The 16,927-nt window shown below is 45.1% G+C and overlaps 1 long non-coding RNA gene across 1 annotated transcript in view; it reads left to right on the top strand.

Annotated features, from left to right (window-relative positions):
* The window catches only part of LOC126039361 (uncharacterized), a 99,451-nt gene that overhangs the window by 52,021 nt on the left and 30,503 nt on the right, over positions 1–16,927 (top strand). The window contains exons 7-8 of the long non-coding RNA XR_007506302.1: positions 11,620–11,795; positions 12,879–13,020. This is a non-coding gene — a long non-coding RNA (uncharacterized LOC126039361). The remainder of the gene's footprint in view (positions 1–11,619; positions 11,796–12,878; positions 13,021–16,927) is intronic.

Below are 16,927 nucleotides of genomic sequence, written 5' to 3'. Positions count from 1 at the left end.
GGTCAATCCCCTGTTTGGCAAAAGATAAAGGTTTGCTTAACACAGTTGTATTAGAGCTCACTAACTCACAAATATGAAATGGGGAGGCTGGTAATTTTAGGATGCCTTAGACATGTGCTGCTCTGGCCCTGTACCTGTGAGCAGTGAGAAGGACAGAAGTGTCTCTCAGGCAGCAGCCACCTGTGGCTCTCCACGGTGTGTCCCTTGGGACACGCCAGGATGGAGGGTGTCAGAGCAAAGGACAGCAGCGGGTTCAGCTCTGTCCCAGTCCTGCTGCTGGCATGGTCCCAGCACAGCCTGGTGCTCTTCTGGGTGTTAACAGGCTTTGCTCCATGCAGCCCTGCTCTGGATTGCAGCACGGCCACAGCAGCACACAAGCACAGCCTGCCAAGGAACCATCAGCACTGCTAAGGGTGGGAATTTCAACTGTAACTGTGCTTCATGGCATCGCATCTGCTTGCAGGTATTTCTGTATGGCTGTACTCTCCCCTGTGTTATCCCTCATGGATCTTAAATTAGCATAAGAGTGGTGCCTGGCAGGGTAACCTGGGACCTCTAGAAAACACCTGGACACGTTCAGGTTTTAGAGCACAGCAGGGAGGTTTATTCTTTTCTGGAAGATACTGAATATGTAAATAGGAGTGCATGGAAGACAAGTCCCCAGCATCCCTGCCAGGAGTGCTCAGCATCTCCATTCATCGGAGCCATGGGATGGGAAAAACGTCCACAGAATGTAGAGACTTATTTAAACATTTATTTAATGTTAATGAGCTGAACCCACAGCATAGGTTTTCTAACTAAAAAGGCTGGTTGCTGACATAGAGCACCTGAGCTTTATTTGCAGAGAATTGTTATTCTCCAGTGAATTTGCAGGTAGGAACACAGTGTCATGGTAACTGATAACCCTGGGTTTGGCTTCCCTGTTGTACTCTCAGCCATCCTGGAGGATGCACACACAGAAGATGACAGGCGTGCCATAACAGGTTTTCCACAAAGAAAACAAGACTTTCTGAAGCTTCAAAAATCTCCACTGGCTCATGCTGTTTCTGAGATACATCCAAGATGGTGGTCACATTTGAATCCTTACAGCTCCTTTTGAAGGTCTGAAGACTTTGTTTTCCAGGAGAAAAGCCAATCTGAGCATTATTTGTGCTGGACTGAACTTCAAACAAAATCGCTGCTAGGAACTGACAGCAGACTATGTATGACAGCTAGTGGTATGTAGCATAGCCCTGTCAAGGAATGGATAATCCCCTATCCTTAAATATACTTTCTATTTATGTTGGCAGCATACAGACTTCTAGGGATTTTACCGGTTAGCCCAGACATAACACCTCAAAAGCACCACTGAGGAAACATCTATGCAAATCTCTTTCTATTTCAAAACTTCTTAACTAAATAATGTGAGTGGGCAAATTATGTTGCAGCCTGTTGGGGTTTACAGTAGAAGATTGTTCAAAAGTAAAAGGAAAATATTTGGAAAGTATTTTTTTTACTGTCACACAGACCTGATAATTGTATCAACTGAAGGGGTATACCAATTGTTCTTGCAGCTTAATTTTTCGTGGTTAATTTATTTTTCATGTTTATCAGAATTCTGAGTTACCAAACCAAAACCCTTCCTAACGTTTCTCTAAGCTTGAACTGACAGTTTAGTTGTCAACGAATGGTGAATGCTTTGACAAAAAACATCACAGTGTTTTCATTTAAGTATTAAAAGTATACTGTATAATGAGATTTCTGTGAGAGGAGCTGACAGCCTTGGGCTGTGCTCCTGTATGGCCTCCGGTCGTGGAGGTGCCGCTCCAGTAGGGGGGGCTGCCGAAAGCAGCCCCCGAGTTCAGCCCCTATGCAGCCACAGAGTGTAACCTGATGAGCCCCGCCAAGGGCAGGATTTTCCATCTGCAGAACGATGGTATGCCGTGCCCCACAGTCTCAGCTTGCTAAATATACTGCATGTTGGAAGTGACCTGGTGGGTTCACTATCCATCGTTGGGACTGTCTGTATTAACAGGATATTTTTTTTCTAATACAGCTGCACTGTGAACTTGATTCGTGCTAGCCCGGTGTTAAGAAGGTAACTTGCTTACTGTAGGCAAGCATATGTATTTTCTTGCGTCGTTCAGATCCACAGGGCTGCTAATTTCCTTTCTTGTGTGTAGATCAGCCTATTGTAACAGAAGTCCGTGTGCAGCACAAGGCATCCTCCAGTCACACAGCACAGTCAAGAATGTCCCACCAGTCAAGTCATCCCACCAGCTGAATAGCCTTAGGTGCTTTCTGACAGGGTTTGCAGAGGTTCGCAAAGGTCTGCACCAGTGTTGTTGGGTTCGCACGTTCCTCAGATTTGGTCTCAAGTTCTTCTGGTTCTGGCGCTGCTACCCAAATGTGCTAGAGAGCCACATCTGTACAAGCAGCAGCAGCAGCAGACTTCCTCCTCCTCTCACAGTTGTTTGCAAAAAGCAGCTAGTGGTGTTAGCAGAATCAGATGGTTTGTGAGTTTGGGGAGGAGAGGCCTGGTATTATACCTGTGCAGTTCTGTAACTGTATGTTGGACACTGTTTAGATTTTCTGTTGTTTGTGTTCTAAAGAAATTACCTTGAAATGAAATTAGAGATAAATGAAATCAAGTATCTGATGAGAAATTTATATAGTTTCTGTTTGGTTTCATCTTAAAAACAAAGACTTTTTTTTTTATTTTTATTTTTTGTGGGAATAAAACTCTAAACAAGAGTCAGGAATGTCTTGTATTTAAGTGAAACATTTTGACATTCCCAGACTCAATAGTGTTCAGTCTGTTGAATTGGCTTCAAAGTCAATTTCCACTTGAAGTCTTTTCCCTGTTAAGCTGCATTTTTCAGCTAATACCCCAGGAACCTAAATCTCCCCAAGTGTCAGGGTCCCCAGGGAGAGGTCAGCAGCTCCCAGGGTGCTTGAGCAGATTGGCCATCAAGACATCTGCATTGCATTAGGGGAAACATGATATTCATGGAGGCTCTGCAGCTCTAACACAGTGTACGAGTCAGGAGGTGCAGCGTAACGTTTGCTTAAACTGACATAACGGAGCGTTTCAGAATAAATAAGTTGCTTCCATTTTCTCAGCAAAAAGATGAGCATTTTCAGAAAAAAGTTATGGTTTTCCACACTATTTTGTAGAAACTGTTGAGGATGCTGGGTTGCTCAGTAACAGCAGGGTAGACTGCTGGTAACTATACCAAAAAGTTATGGTGCAGACTTCGTTGGGTTTTAACATCTGAATCCAGGGATCTGGCTTCTGGCTTTCTCTTATGCTGACTGGTGCAATCACCACAGGCCTGGTTGGAGTTAATTGAATTAAATGGGAAGCTTGCCAGGGACTCCAGTTATCTTGGTTCAGTCATTAGCACTAAACAGTGTAAGGATTAGCTGTTGTTTGCTGTCTCAGGTGTTAGTGGTTACACCAGCCAACAAGTTAGAAGCGGTACATTCTGGAGAGACAGCCTTTCAGACTGTTAATATATGTATCAATTTTTTTAAATGCAAGTATTCCTTATTGGAATACATTTATTTTATTCCTCACTTTGAATAGGTTAAATGTGTTTCATATCTTCTGTCTTCAGTTGGCAACCTGCACTTGCATTTTCAGGGGTTTTGCAAACCTGTGAGGCAGATTTACTCACCTTTCTGACAGACAACGTTTCTAAAAGACTCACTTTTCAACCCTTCATGGCTGGCTTCACTGGGCCCCTTGGAGGGCGGTCAGCGATGCGGGTGGTTAGTGATGCAGCTGCCAGGCCAAGTCACTGGTCGTGAACATTTACTGGTGTCGCATGAACTTTGCAGGGAGGAGAGGAAGGAGTTAGGCTTTTTGATTCTGAGGGATATTGCATTGATAAATAAAGAAGAACAGATTTAACTACTGCAGGAAAGTGTGGGGTTTTGCTGGTTTGTGTTCTAGATGAGAAATTCTGGTCCTGAAAGTCTGCACAATTACTGAGGAAGTGATGGGACAAGTAACATCCTTGCAGGCCCCAAGAGACCTCTAGCAAATCAAGGCAGACTTAACATTCCTTAAATACTTCTTAAACAAGGGGAAGAAAAAAACTCCAAACTTGTTCCTTCACCTGTTCCCCAGCATTTCAGACTTTTGTTCTGTTTTATAAATAAACGAAACAGGAGAGAAGGCCAATTTGTGAATGATCCCTTTGTGAAAGGCTTTTCATCTACACACAGAGACCTGTCCTGGAGGGCTGTGCCTGCCCCTGCAGGGTCCCAGAGAGCAGAGCCAGCCACGGTGCCCGCATCCCACCCGCAGCGGTGACCGCTGTCTGTGGCCCACCTGGAAGTAAAGCACAACTGCGTTCTCGGGCTTGGGAGTGCTAATTAATGAGCAGAGCTGATGACGACAGTACTGCATGAACTGCTGAACTCAACCATTTCCCCCGTCTGGGGTTTATGGGGAGTGATTGCAGCCGAGCTGTAAACAGGGGTTTGGGAAGTGCTTCAGAAGCAGACCAGCCCTCCCCACAGCTGGAGCGGTTTCTAGTCCTCCTGGATGTTGCCACATAAAGTCTTTCTGGGTGAGTCTGAGCCCTGCGTCTTTTTGATGGTGAAGTCCTGCCAGGAGCCAGAGAAGCTGTGGCTCCTGTGCGCTAAAGCTTGGTCTGTGCTGGGCTTGGCCCGCAGTGGGTGAGAATAGCCAGGGATGGCTCTACATCAAACCCTCGACCTAGGTTTCTTAATGGATTCATTCTTTCCTAAACCACTTCTTAAAAGGCAGTACTCTGTGCAACAGGCTTTGCAGTTACGCTGTGAGTCCCTGATTTGCAATAATAACCTCAATGCGTTCTAAATGTTGTGAAAGGCTCTTTGCTTTAGGGAGTCATTTTAAACTCTTTTTGAGGGGCCTTAAGAATTTCTGAACTTTCAAACTAAGTTTTTGTGATTGAATATTTATTGTTGAACTCAGCATGAAATATAGAACAAAGCCTAAATCCAGGGATGCTCTTGACTTTAGCAGTAAACACTGACAGGATTTTTAATATATACTGTATTTTAGTGGTGAATGCTTAAAATTCTTCTTGTGTTTTGTGTCCTCAGCTATTTCTCTCTCTACTGTGGTTAGTCCTAGATTCTGCATTGGAATGAGCAACATGCAGAGATCTAAGACTTATGATAAGCTTAGCCTAGACTGGTCTAATACATGTTTTGTAGAAAAGTATAGATATTTTCTGGCAACGCCATAGAGTTTTTTCTCTTTTGCCCTTTAACGTGCAGTTCCATCTGCATGTTAAAAAAAAAAAGGGTAAGGACCACAACAGCTAGCAAATGCAATACACAAAGAAACCTGTCACTGGTTCTACTCTATGCTACACAACCCTGCAAAGGCTGTCCCTGTCGCAGCCACCAGCATGGCGTGCAGCGTCCTGCTGGCAGACTGCGTGTGAGGTCAGTGGCTGCAGGTGCAGCAGTGATGCTCTGACACGCCAGGCTCAGTTACACATGCCTGTGAGCCCCAAAGGCAAAGCTGCACCAGGGTATGAGCCTAGAGAGACCATGTGCTTGGGTCCCTTCCACACCAGGTTGATGCACCGGATTGACTCTGCCTGTGGAAAAAAGCATGTAAGAGGCCGAAGGTGTGCCCCAGCCCCGCTGGGAGGTCCATGGTGCGGCAGACGAGATCTGCTCTTGCAGGAGCCTTTTTGGTACTGATTGCAAACACTGTAGACCAAGCCAGCCTGTTTGGTCACAGCCTCCATTATGGGCCTTTCATATGTAGGAAGAACAGCTGCTTCTTTCATTCATGTTTGCAAGACTTAACAGGACTCGACTCTCACCTAGTTAGAGCCTGCGTGTCCAAGATTACCAATTTCAGTCCATTCTGTCATTGGAAAATTGTTCATTCTCATGGATAAGTCAGAATTAATGTTCTGTGGCAGTGGGAATATGGTTCACTTCAGGGTCAGTGTGGCTGACTGACAGCCTAAGGCTACGGGCCTTGACCTAGGGTCCAGCCTGCAAGGGCTAGTACAGTTTCCAAGGTACAGTTGTTAATTTCTCGTATACTCTGGAGTATTATCAAGAAATACTTAGGCAAATCCAAAAATCCACAAAATGCCTTTTGTACTGTTTGGCAAAATCACATAAACGTTTCTTTCACGCAGAATATCCTTGGTGTTTTGCTGATGCCAAAGAGAAATGCATTCGAAGCGGTAACTGCAGTAACTAGTAAATAGAGTTATGACTGCTTACTGAAAGGAAAAACATGCTGTAATGATATAAGGGCAGAGGTGGTACAAAAAATAGTCTTCATTAGAGTCAAAATGAGACAGATGTGAAACATTATGATAGCATTTCCTCAAGGGTAGTACTTAAGTAGTTCTTTCCTTACAGAAATGTATCACAGAAGGTTTGTATCAAAGTAATGTTAGCCTAAGTTATTTGTGTAAGAGGAGATAGCCTCTTGGCTTTCTTGGAATTTCACAGATAGGCTTATCAGATATGAGAAATATGGCACAGAAGTAATGAAAGCCTTCAAAAGATGCTCTTTGTCCCTGAGCCTTTTCTCTGGAGAACATAATGTCCTGAGGGGACACTGAAACAACAGTTGTCTGTATGAAGTGAAAAAGCAGATATGTTCAAATTACAGTATTAAAGAAGGTGCGCAGCTCACTGGTGTACCCTGTGACCAGCACATTACAATGAGTAACGAACCGACAGCCAAAGGCTCCAGGTTTCATGGTGCAGGAGGACGACGTTAAGGCATTATCCAGCCGGACTCCCCAGCAGTCCAGTGTTTGCTGCAGTGTTGGCGTAGCCTTTGGCCGCATGCGTGCGCCCCTTAGTCTTGCTGGCGTGTCTCTATACCTGGGTTTCCTTTGCATTAAAGCTGCAGCACAAGTGAGAGGATGCCTGCATCTCCTCCTGAAGTGGCGACTAAATGTGGCTGGTGTCTTAGACACTCTGCAGGAGCCCAAGGACTGGTGTCCTCATGCACGGCCTGCTCCCTAATATGTTGAAGCCTGTGAGTGGCCTTTGAACAAACAGCTGGTTGTACAGCTGCTGTCCCGATGCACTGCGTGCTGCTGAAAGGCGCAGCTCGTCCTCTGCGCAGGAAAGGGGGGAAAGGTGCCGTCGGCCCTGGAGGACTGGGGCAGTTCCTGGGAAGGGTCCCCATCTCCAGGAGAAGGGTGACAGCTGCAGGGTCACAAAGGGCTGGCAGCACAGGAGCACGGGAACCATGGAGCCGCAGGGTCCCCAAAGCCTCTCTGCTCTCTCCATTCAGCTGGGCATATGGTGGATTCTGCGGGTCCTTGGGCCAGCCGTACAGGAAGACTCTGTTCTTAGCTCTGCTTTCCTTTGTGCCTGAGGCAAGCAACCAAAGTGGCGTCTGGGGGGAATTCAGGGATCTAGCTTTCCAGGAGTGAAAGGAAGTTAAGGACAGCGTCTCTGTTGCTCCATCTCGCACTTTGAGCAAATGTCAGAAAGAAAAGGGGCAAGTAAAGCATGCTGCGTGGCACCAGGCCTATTTTCAGATGAACACTAGCCATAAAAATGTTTGTTATTTAAAGAACTGTGCAAAGTTGAACTGGTTTAACTAAAGACATGTTTTGTAAATTGATTTCACTAAGGTGGTTCAAAATCCCCATCAAATCTTGCCCTGAGTTAATATGGAGCTGTCTCAGGATTATTAGATTATGCTCACTGAGAATAACTTTAAGCTAAAATGATGACCTCCTCTAAATATGTCTGTGCTAGTCTTTATGCCAATTGAATACTTAGTTTTAGTTTAAGAACCAATGACTGGTACAACTTGGGGCCAAAGTCTATGATCTGTCTGTCTGTGAGCAAAGCAAAATATTATGGTTTGATCTAATGAAGTTTTGATGATTTCCATCAATGAATCTGAGATACAAAAAAAGTCACCAAAGAATGCTCCAGAAGAGTGGCCTCTCACACAGATGGCATCCCAAGAAATGCTGTTAGGATATCTGTCCCAAAGGATTCCAGCGCTTTCTAGCTATGTTGGTTTGGTTTTAATACTGTCCTGTGACATCCAAGTGTTTTAACACTTAAAGTATCAGCTGGGGGTAAAACACCTGCTTTTATTTCTGAGCAAGAAAGCAGTGGGCAAGAAGGCAGGACTGGCTTTCAGAGGAATGAAAAGGCCCTCAGAGACTGATAGAGCTGTCTTGGAGGTAAAAATCATGATGTCTTGGAGATACCATAGAAGAAGCCAGAGGGTGCCCATAACTTTCCAAAACTCGGTGTGTTTGCATTTGTCCCGCTGTCACAACTCTAGGCTATAAGGAGAGCTGAAGCGTGTCTGCAGGGGATTTTTGCTAGAGTGACTTATATCAGGTGTTCAGACTGCACGGTAATTAAACTCTAACAGTAAAGAAGTTAAGAAAAGGTGAAGTTTAGTAGCTATCTGTTTCCTTTTAGCAGACATGTATCTTCAGGTTAATCCACTGCTTTGGCATCCAAAAAAAGCTTTCCAGCAATCTCACTTAGGTAGCATGGATAATCTTCTGCGTCTGCTCCCTTATATAAAACACAAACTTCCCTTCTAAGCAGACTTGTTTGGGTCAAGGACTGCTTCTGAGGGTACAAAAATCACAGCCAGCACCATAAAGACCTGATCCCAGTTCAGCCCTGTGAGTGCTGCTGCTATACGAATAACACAAACATCCAGCCATGCTGGCAACACAATACTCGCTAACACAGAGGGCGAAGGGAGGCTACTTACCTGACTTCAGAGCCTGATTCTGAGTGTTTCTATAAACATTCTCAGAAGCCAAGGAGAAACCTCATGCTCCAAAAGCACCTGTTAATATGTAATAATAAAATTATTTCTTCTTTTTAAATTTTAATGCAAAAGAGTACACATTTTATACATTAATGCAAATGTATAAAAAGTGCTAGACCAATCCATTATTCTATTAGGCTTCAAAATAGAAATTATTTGAGTTTTCTTTTAATTTTGATTTCAAGTCTTTTCTGAATTTTATAGAAGTTTCCCATAAAAGGGCTTTGTTTTCAGCTGTAGTGCCTGGTTTTCCCTGAGAGTGCAGCGAAGGGGATGGTTAGGTATGCCGTCATACTGAGTTGGTCATGTTAGCAAATTCTTTTCTAAACAGAGGTGTCATATTGTTCAGCCAGCTGAAGTAATCCAGTTGGCAGGAGAGTGACTTAATTCAATAAGCAGAATTTTAAAAACACTGCGGTTCTTTGTTTAACAGCCAGATTCTACAAAATTAGCTCCAGCTCTGAAATAATTTCTCTCCCCACCCTCCCCGTACTATCCCCCTTCCGTCCTGCATGTCACTACGTCTCCTCACTGCCTTGTTTTGTCTGGTACTGATGGGCACTGGAGCCACTCTGCACGTCCCCTGCAGATGATCTGCTCAGCCCTGAGTCAAGTCAAGGCACCTACGCTCTCGGCTGAAGCTCAGGGAGCGAGGCGGCTGAAAAGGACTCGGGCATCTCGGTGTCTGCTACTTCTGTCCCACTGTGCGTGCCCTGTGCAGTAATTCACTTCTGTCTGGAGGGAGTGCCAGGTGTCTAAATAAATCCTCAGAGGGAATGCGTGACTTGTGCAGGCAGATGACAGAGGTCGATCTGAATCTATCTATAGACACAGCCAGGCAGGGAGGACCCACGTCCCTTCAGTGCTGAGAAGGAAGAGCTTACACCCACAGCACCCTGCTGGATTTTATACAGGAGAACTTTTGTAAAGGGTTGAGTTCAATGACCACGAACAAGGAGCACAAATTGACCTGTTGTTGCTGTCATGCTGTGAGCACCAACAACCAGCAAACCCCCTGGAAGTTAAAAACATTCAGGACCTGCAAACACCTTTGCAAGGAAAGAGAAATTCTCTGTTCTGTTGTCTTAAGCCTGCTATGCTGCTGCTCCTTGCTCCCAGGAAAATGCCTTGTTCCCTTATTTTTTTCTGATCTTTTTTTTTTCATTTCTTGTCTATTGAGATGTCTGAGAACATGAGTTACCTACCTGCTGCTGCTGGCACTTACTGGTAGGGGTTGGATGGCTCCACCACTGCTCAGAGATGGTTCTTAACCTTTTCTCTCTCCCCATTTTTTTTTTTTTTTTTTTTTTTGTCTTTCCAGAGTGCCGTTTATTTGTGCACTGACCAGGTTTGAGGTTGTGCATTTCATATCACCAGCAGCCCTGGAGCTTTTTTCCAAAGATACTTCTTCCCTTCTCCTCCCTTCTCCTTGTCTATGCTCCTCTTCATACCTGTCCTGCTTTGAGGAAAGCATCACTGTTGGCTAGTGGATTCCTCTTTAGTGGGGAATCCACTTTGATCTGTATTACTTGAAACCACGCAAAGTTTGCTCCAAAGCGTGTCCTGCAGGGAAAGGGCTCTGCAACTACTGATCACAGCTGGCAAGGCCTGAATCTCCTAGGCATTTTCCCTCCGCAGTGCTCTGCTGGCTTTCCTTTCCTGCAGTGTGCATCCGGCAGCAACAGCTGGGAAGACAAGAGATGGTGAGGGAAGACAGTATACAAAATACCACTCCATACTGGATGTCCCTGCAGGGCAGACAGCTCCCCATGGGCAGCAGCTGCCTGCTCCAGGTCTTCAGTGCAAACCTGCCCACAAGATGCTGTTGGAGGAGCATCCCAGCACAGCACTAGGGAAGGTGGGGGAACAATCCAGACCGTTGCGCTGTCTGGGAGAGGAGATGGCTCCAGCACCACTCTCACAGCTGTTCTTCCTCTGAATTCACCTATTTCCTTACTTTCCCTTTCCCAGTGGAAAGCAGAAAGGGATCAGGACACACAGAAGGGAATCTTCCTGGTGCCGCTCACAAGTGTGGCAGGGGAGAGCAGCATGCATGTCACTGCTGTGTTTGAGTTCACAAACCAGGAGAGCTGGAGGAAATGAAAAATGTTCTGCCCAGATCAGGTTCCTTCTGAGGAGAACTGGAGGAGGCAGAGTGAATGGTCAGGCCCAGGGCAGGAGTGGTTAGCAGCAACATGAAGAGCAGGAGCGAAGCACCACGTGCTCTGCGGCAGCCATGATCCATCCCCAAATGCACCTAAGCTGCTTCATTGTTTAGAGGAGGAGCCAGCCAGCCAGGCTCAGTCCTGTCAGAAGGAAAGCACCTTGAGGTGGTCCTGTGGACTTTTGTTCAGATTGATGAATAATACAAACCACTGCTTTTGAAGGTCGTATTTTTGGAAAATACCAATTTTCCCATTAGCCCATGTTTCAAATAATGTAGAGATCAGATGTTCAGAATAAACATTGGCTTACAATGAGAAGTATATGACGGTCTTATTTATGCAGTGCCAAGTTTTACCACCCTTTTTACTGAGTGAGCTGTTTTCCTGGCTGAATGTGGTACCATTGACTGTGAATACGGCTGAGAACCTGGCTGATGAAGGACAGAGGTATGCAGCGAGTATTGCTCCTGTCTCAGTCTGGCAACTGTGCTGTTATGATTTGCATCTGTCACCCACAAATCCTTTGTTTTCTTTTTCAAATGTACTTTCATAATCTTAAACAAGGACAGATGCAACTGAAATTCTAGGCAAAATTGCACTATAAATGTTACCCCTGCCTTCTTTTCTGCTACTGCTGTTTGATTTATTATTTGCTTTCTGTTTCAGGTCTGCTGCTTTCTGGTTGGAGTATTTTTTATAGTCTGCATTATAAGAAAACCCACACATGAAGAAAGGCAGAAAGAAGTAAATGGAAAACAAACTTCAGGCATGGCCATTAATTCTTCTGGGGAAAGGACGGCCTGCCTTCTTCAAGCGTCCAGACCTGCTGCAGAATATGCAAGGTAAAAATAGAAAGCGGAGTATTAAAACAAAGAAGGAATAAAGATTAACATGGGGGACTTGGTGGCCTAAATATAGACAATTCTGCCCCTCTGCAGTGACTTACAGTAATGGAGAATATTCTGTAGCCAGTATGATTTGGCCAATACCCAAAATATAACACAGAGATCTGACAGTAAGGATTGCAGCTAGAAAATGTGGCATTTGCTTTGGCACAGCTGTCATATTATACTAAGCCAGTTACTTCCCTTTAATCCTAATTAATACTCTCTCTCTCGACTCTGAGCCAGGTTCTCTGGTCAGCAGTAATTCTGGGGGGTCTGCTGCTGCTCTCCCCGCAGGAGCCCTGTGTCTTCAGGCAGCCTGTTCCTTTGTGCTCCTTCCATGCAGGAGCAGCTGAAATCATGAATGAAACATTACTGATATTAAAAAGAACTCCTGGCATCCACCCCAGCATAAGAAATCAACATATCATTCATTAAAGATATCATACTTATACAGGGAACACATGCTTGCCAGACAGTGCCAGTTCAGGGTTGTCATTAGAGGGAGAAGGAAAGGGAGAGGTCCATCCCTGCTAAATACAGACTCGTGTCCTGCCTGCCAAAACCATGCCAGCCCCTGGGTTGCCCCAAGGGTGCTTGTTTGTCTCCCATACAGCCTGGGAGAGATGCCACTGGGCCTCTTCCAGCTTGGGCTGCGTTTCAACCCCAAACCGCTAAGTAACGTACAAAATAAATATATTTCGTGGGTGGGAGGGAGGGATACAAGCTGAGATCCAGTGTCTAGATGCCATGATCTTATAGGTTGCACTGATACTCACAGATGTTGTTTTATTCCCAGCATTCTTCAAATCTTATGATTTACTACAGTTTGCAAATGCACACAGTAACCAGAAGTTATTAAATGTAGCTGATTTCAAAGGACAGTATGTCTTCAACAAATGCTGTATATATGTTATATAAACATTGCAGATGTTATACCATATATTTTATAGTTTTAGACTGCTATTAATGGGGACAAAGAACATGTTTGTAGTCTGAGAATACTGAAATGGTTTGATCTGTGTTTTTTTCTAATTATAGAATTTCATATTGACTCAAATTAGATCTCCATGTGCATGTTATGAAATATTTCATTCCAAACACAAGTACAAGATAAATGCCATTGGAGTGGATGTTGACTTGCATCAAGAAGTCAGAGCAGGCGTGAAGGGAAGAGAGTACGGTATGTCAGACAGCAGTTTTTTAACCATGCAGAAAGGACTGATTAAAAGATGTTGTGTTTGCACTTCAGTGGAAAAAACCGTGGGTGCGTGCATGTGATGGACGGTTAGAATATTAGAAATAATTAGAATTAACACGCTTTTTCTTATTTCTTAAAGAACATGTATTTCTGTGGAATGGTACAAGTGCAGGATAATGCTGTGAGTGACACTGAGCAGTATGCAGTGCATGGCTGGGTGATTTCTTCTGCCCGTAGCTTGTAGCCATACCTATTAGGGCACTATTCACAGCTAGCAAGTGCACTGCGGCATGTGTTACTGTCACTCAGGGGATGCTCCATCTCACACAAACCTAGCTCAGCCAGGGTTTTCCCATCCCACTCACTGCAGGAGAGGGCTGGTGATTCTTCTGCAGCTGCAAGAGATGCTGTGCAGCCTGCACGCATCCGTTTTGCCTGTGCTTCTGCCAGAGCCTGGCAGCAAAAGCGAGGGGAGAAGGTAAGTTGGCTGCAGCAGTGTGTGGCAAGCCCAATGTCAATGACAAACAAGAAGGGTCCAGTTAGCGTTCCTTGAGCTGCCCTCCTACTACCAACAGCTAAGTATCTTCAACAGGCCCCCAGCCCAGGAGCACCCGGTCCCTTTCCTTAGAACCCACCTGTTGACAAAAACACCCTGAAAACATCTCATTCTGTCTCAGGCTCTCTCACCTGCAGCCCCTTTATGGAGGCCAGCAGTTCTAGCTCATCCACCATCTATTTTGGCACCCAGGGATCTTCTCAGCCCACGCAAAGTGCACAGCTTCCTGGCTGGTAGGTTTTGTGCAGCAGCAGCATGTCTTACTGTGACTATTGCGTGGGGCAAGTTGGGTCGACCATATGTTGGTATCCATAGCATTATGCAAATTTTTGTGTCTATGAAAGTTACCTAATTAAGTCATGTTCCTTAAATGTCTTAAATGGGGTTTCTCAGAAATTGTCTTTGAGCTGATGCTCACTGCTGTAACCAGCACATGTCCAGGGAGCAGCTTAGCTGTGTGTGCCGCTGAGCAGCCCAGCTGATGGCTGTGGTGCAAAAGCAGCGCAGGGAGAGGCACAGGTCCGAAATGCCACAAATCCCAGTGTCTGCGCCTGCTGTGGGGACACTTGAGAAGGACCTCCTCTCAGGAGGACCACGCTTCACACGCTGAGCAAGAGGACCTGTCTCCAGCTGTCAGCCAAGGAGCAGCAAATCAGTAAGCTGAATAACGAACCTCCAGAACTAGGATTTTTCAGCTCAAGAGTTCTCAAAGAATGTGAAACTGGCACTGCTCAGCTAACTGCAATGTGGATCTCACTGTGTAAGTCAACACTGATGGCTGAGAAAGGGAAGTTGGCAGATATAGCTGAGCCTTTTAAAAGGCTTCAGAGGTAATCCATTGATCTACTGATTAATGTCAAGCTTTTTTACCAAACAAGCTCTTGGGAACTGCATTTGTGTAATTATTCTGTTCCTTTATGGTCTGCAAAATGTTGGGAACAGCGAATACTTTCCAGAATATTGGAAGTGGTTTTGAGGTCTGATGCCTCTACTGGAAATCTTTGAAATAGTCTGCAAGAATGTGGTTCAAGTGATACAGTCCGCCCCAAGTACCTCGGCTGCCTTCCCCTGAGGAGCTGATAGTGACAGCTATTGGAGACACTGTTGGGCTGGATGAACCTCAGACAAATTTCATGTCCCTGTGTCTTCGACAGCGTCTAAAGCCTGAGGCAGTTTCTGTTCTCTAGAAGAGCTCAATACAGAGGAGTCACTTTCATCATCTTGATTTGTGCAGCATTTTCCCAGTAGAGGTGCAGATCCTTGTGCAATAATGACAGTTTGCAAAAGTTACTTTTCATGGAAGCTCTAGAAATAATGGACAGATCTCAATAGTCCAAGGCCATAGGCAAGAGGAGGAAGGAGCAGTGCACTGCTACACTTTATCTTGATTTGCTTTTATTTAGTATGTGCCCCCAAAGGCTATCCTTGAACTTTTCCAGTCATTTTGCCTATGACAGCTATCCCAAAAGCAACAAATAGGTCTGGCAAGCATCTGAATACCCTGAAAACCAATGAGTTTTATCCAGATCTGGATAAACCCAGGTGTGGCAGATGACTCCTTTGCCCAGTACAGCTGATAAGATGTCTTAAGGACTCTGCACCAAGGAAGAGCAGCAACAATAGGTTCGGATGGCAACAAGTAACTTTTGTTCAGCACTTAGCCACATGGATATGTAGCCAGCATTAGTCATCTGAAGTATGCAGAAAGCCTGGTGAAGCTTCACAGGAGAGCTGTCAATGTTCTTCAGAGGTCCCTCAGCAGCATCCCCAAAGAAAACATGGTGAAACGAGTAGTTTAATTCTCGGGCAATAGCACGTTGCCACTGAAGAGCAGATTTCTTCCAGCCTTCTATCTACTCTTTCCTTTTCTCTCTCTAAGCCAACAGTATCTGTCGCCTTGCCATGCGCTGCCCTTGCTGTACTGATGAGGGACTTTTTCCCAGCATGCAGTTAACTGCCATTGTTCCCTGGAAGCACATGCCTGCAGGGACTTCATCACCCCGATCCCTATCAGTCCTTGCTGGACACTGCATTCCTGTAGGATAAAGCTTTAGAAGGGCTTTTGTGTGAGCCATCAATGAGGGCCCCAAGAGCCCAGCATCGCTTAGCCTAATCCAGAGCCTGGGCCTAATCCAGATGTGCTGCGCTAAGGCAGTGACTGCTTTCCTTTTCTTTACTAGCTTGCAAGGACATTTGGCAAACTCTTTTTCATTAATTTTTCCAAAAGCTCTCCTTCTTCTACAGAGCAGAATAGCATAGGAGTTTGAGCTAAATCTTTAAATGGGGTACGGAGTTTTTCTGGCATTTGTGTATTTTAAACAGTCTTAACTCTCTGGCTGGAGCAGACCACCACGTCGGGGACAGTGAGTCGGAAGCAGTCGCTGGGGCTGACTGGGGCAAGGCTTTCCTCCTGAGGAGGACACGGACCCCCCCATGGCAGCAGGCACAGGAGAGGTGAGGGGCTCACCTGTTGCTTTCTGGAGGAGCAGCGAGGACAATGGGGTGGATGGTCCCACATTCCCCAGAACTCGTGCCCATGGGAGTGGAGTCCGCAGGGGAAAAAGGATTTGTGCCCAATTAGGGTCCAGTGCGCAGTGGAAAGTGGAGCTCAGCTCTCAGCGAGTGCTTCTGGTGCAGCACACAGGGCTCGGCTCTTCTCGGGTGACTTGCAGCAGCCAAAGTGCTCCCCTATGTAGATGTACTGAGGTTTAGCAGTAAATGCACTTGCATTACATTAAAATTACTTTCTGAAATATATTTGTCAGTTTTCATGTTTTCCTTAATTAAAATGAGCCCATTTCAGCATATACCTGCCCATTCACGTGCATCTCTACATGCATATCTGACCGTGACTGCTGTCATATTTGGGTTTGTGTAATGATTGTTGTCCAGAGTCTGGAAATACTTTGTGCACATTCACAGTTGTGTGCAGGAAAGGAATCCTGTGCAGTGCAAACTCTGCATAACCTTCGTAGTGTCTGGAGCAACAGTAAAGAATTTGGGGTTGGGAACTCACTGCATTGTTATTTATTGGTATTGCATTCCTAAGAGGACAAACCAGGGCCTTGTTGTGCTAGGTTTTGCAATTTAAAAAAGCCTTTGCTTTAATGAATTTACAGCCTAAGTGGCATTGTTCTGTTCTCGATTACAAGTTGTTTTTCAGAAAACAAGTCCGGTATATTAAATTAAAATCTCTCCTAAAATAGAAATTTTGTCTAGAAAAGTCCCTCTGTGCTTCCATTCTTAGCATAAAACAAATTTATTTACTACTTTAGTTGAAATTGCACATTTTAAAGAACATAAAGTTTCTTTAATTTTGTTTGATGTTCTTTG

The sequence above is a fragment of the Accipiter gentilis genome, chromosome 6, assembly GCF_929443795.1.
Source record: "Accipiter gentilis chromosome 6, bAccGen1.1, whole genome shotgun sequence".
Classification (NCBI taxonomy): domain Eukaryota; kingdom Metazoa; phylum Chordata; class Aves; order Accipitriformes; family Accipitridae; genus Astur; species Astur gentilis.
Note: the sequence above shows the minus strand (reverse complement) of the source record. Positions and strands in the feature narration are given on the sequence as shown.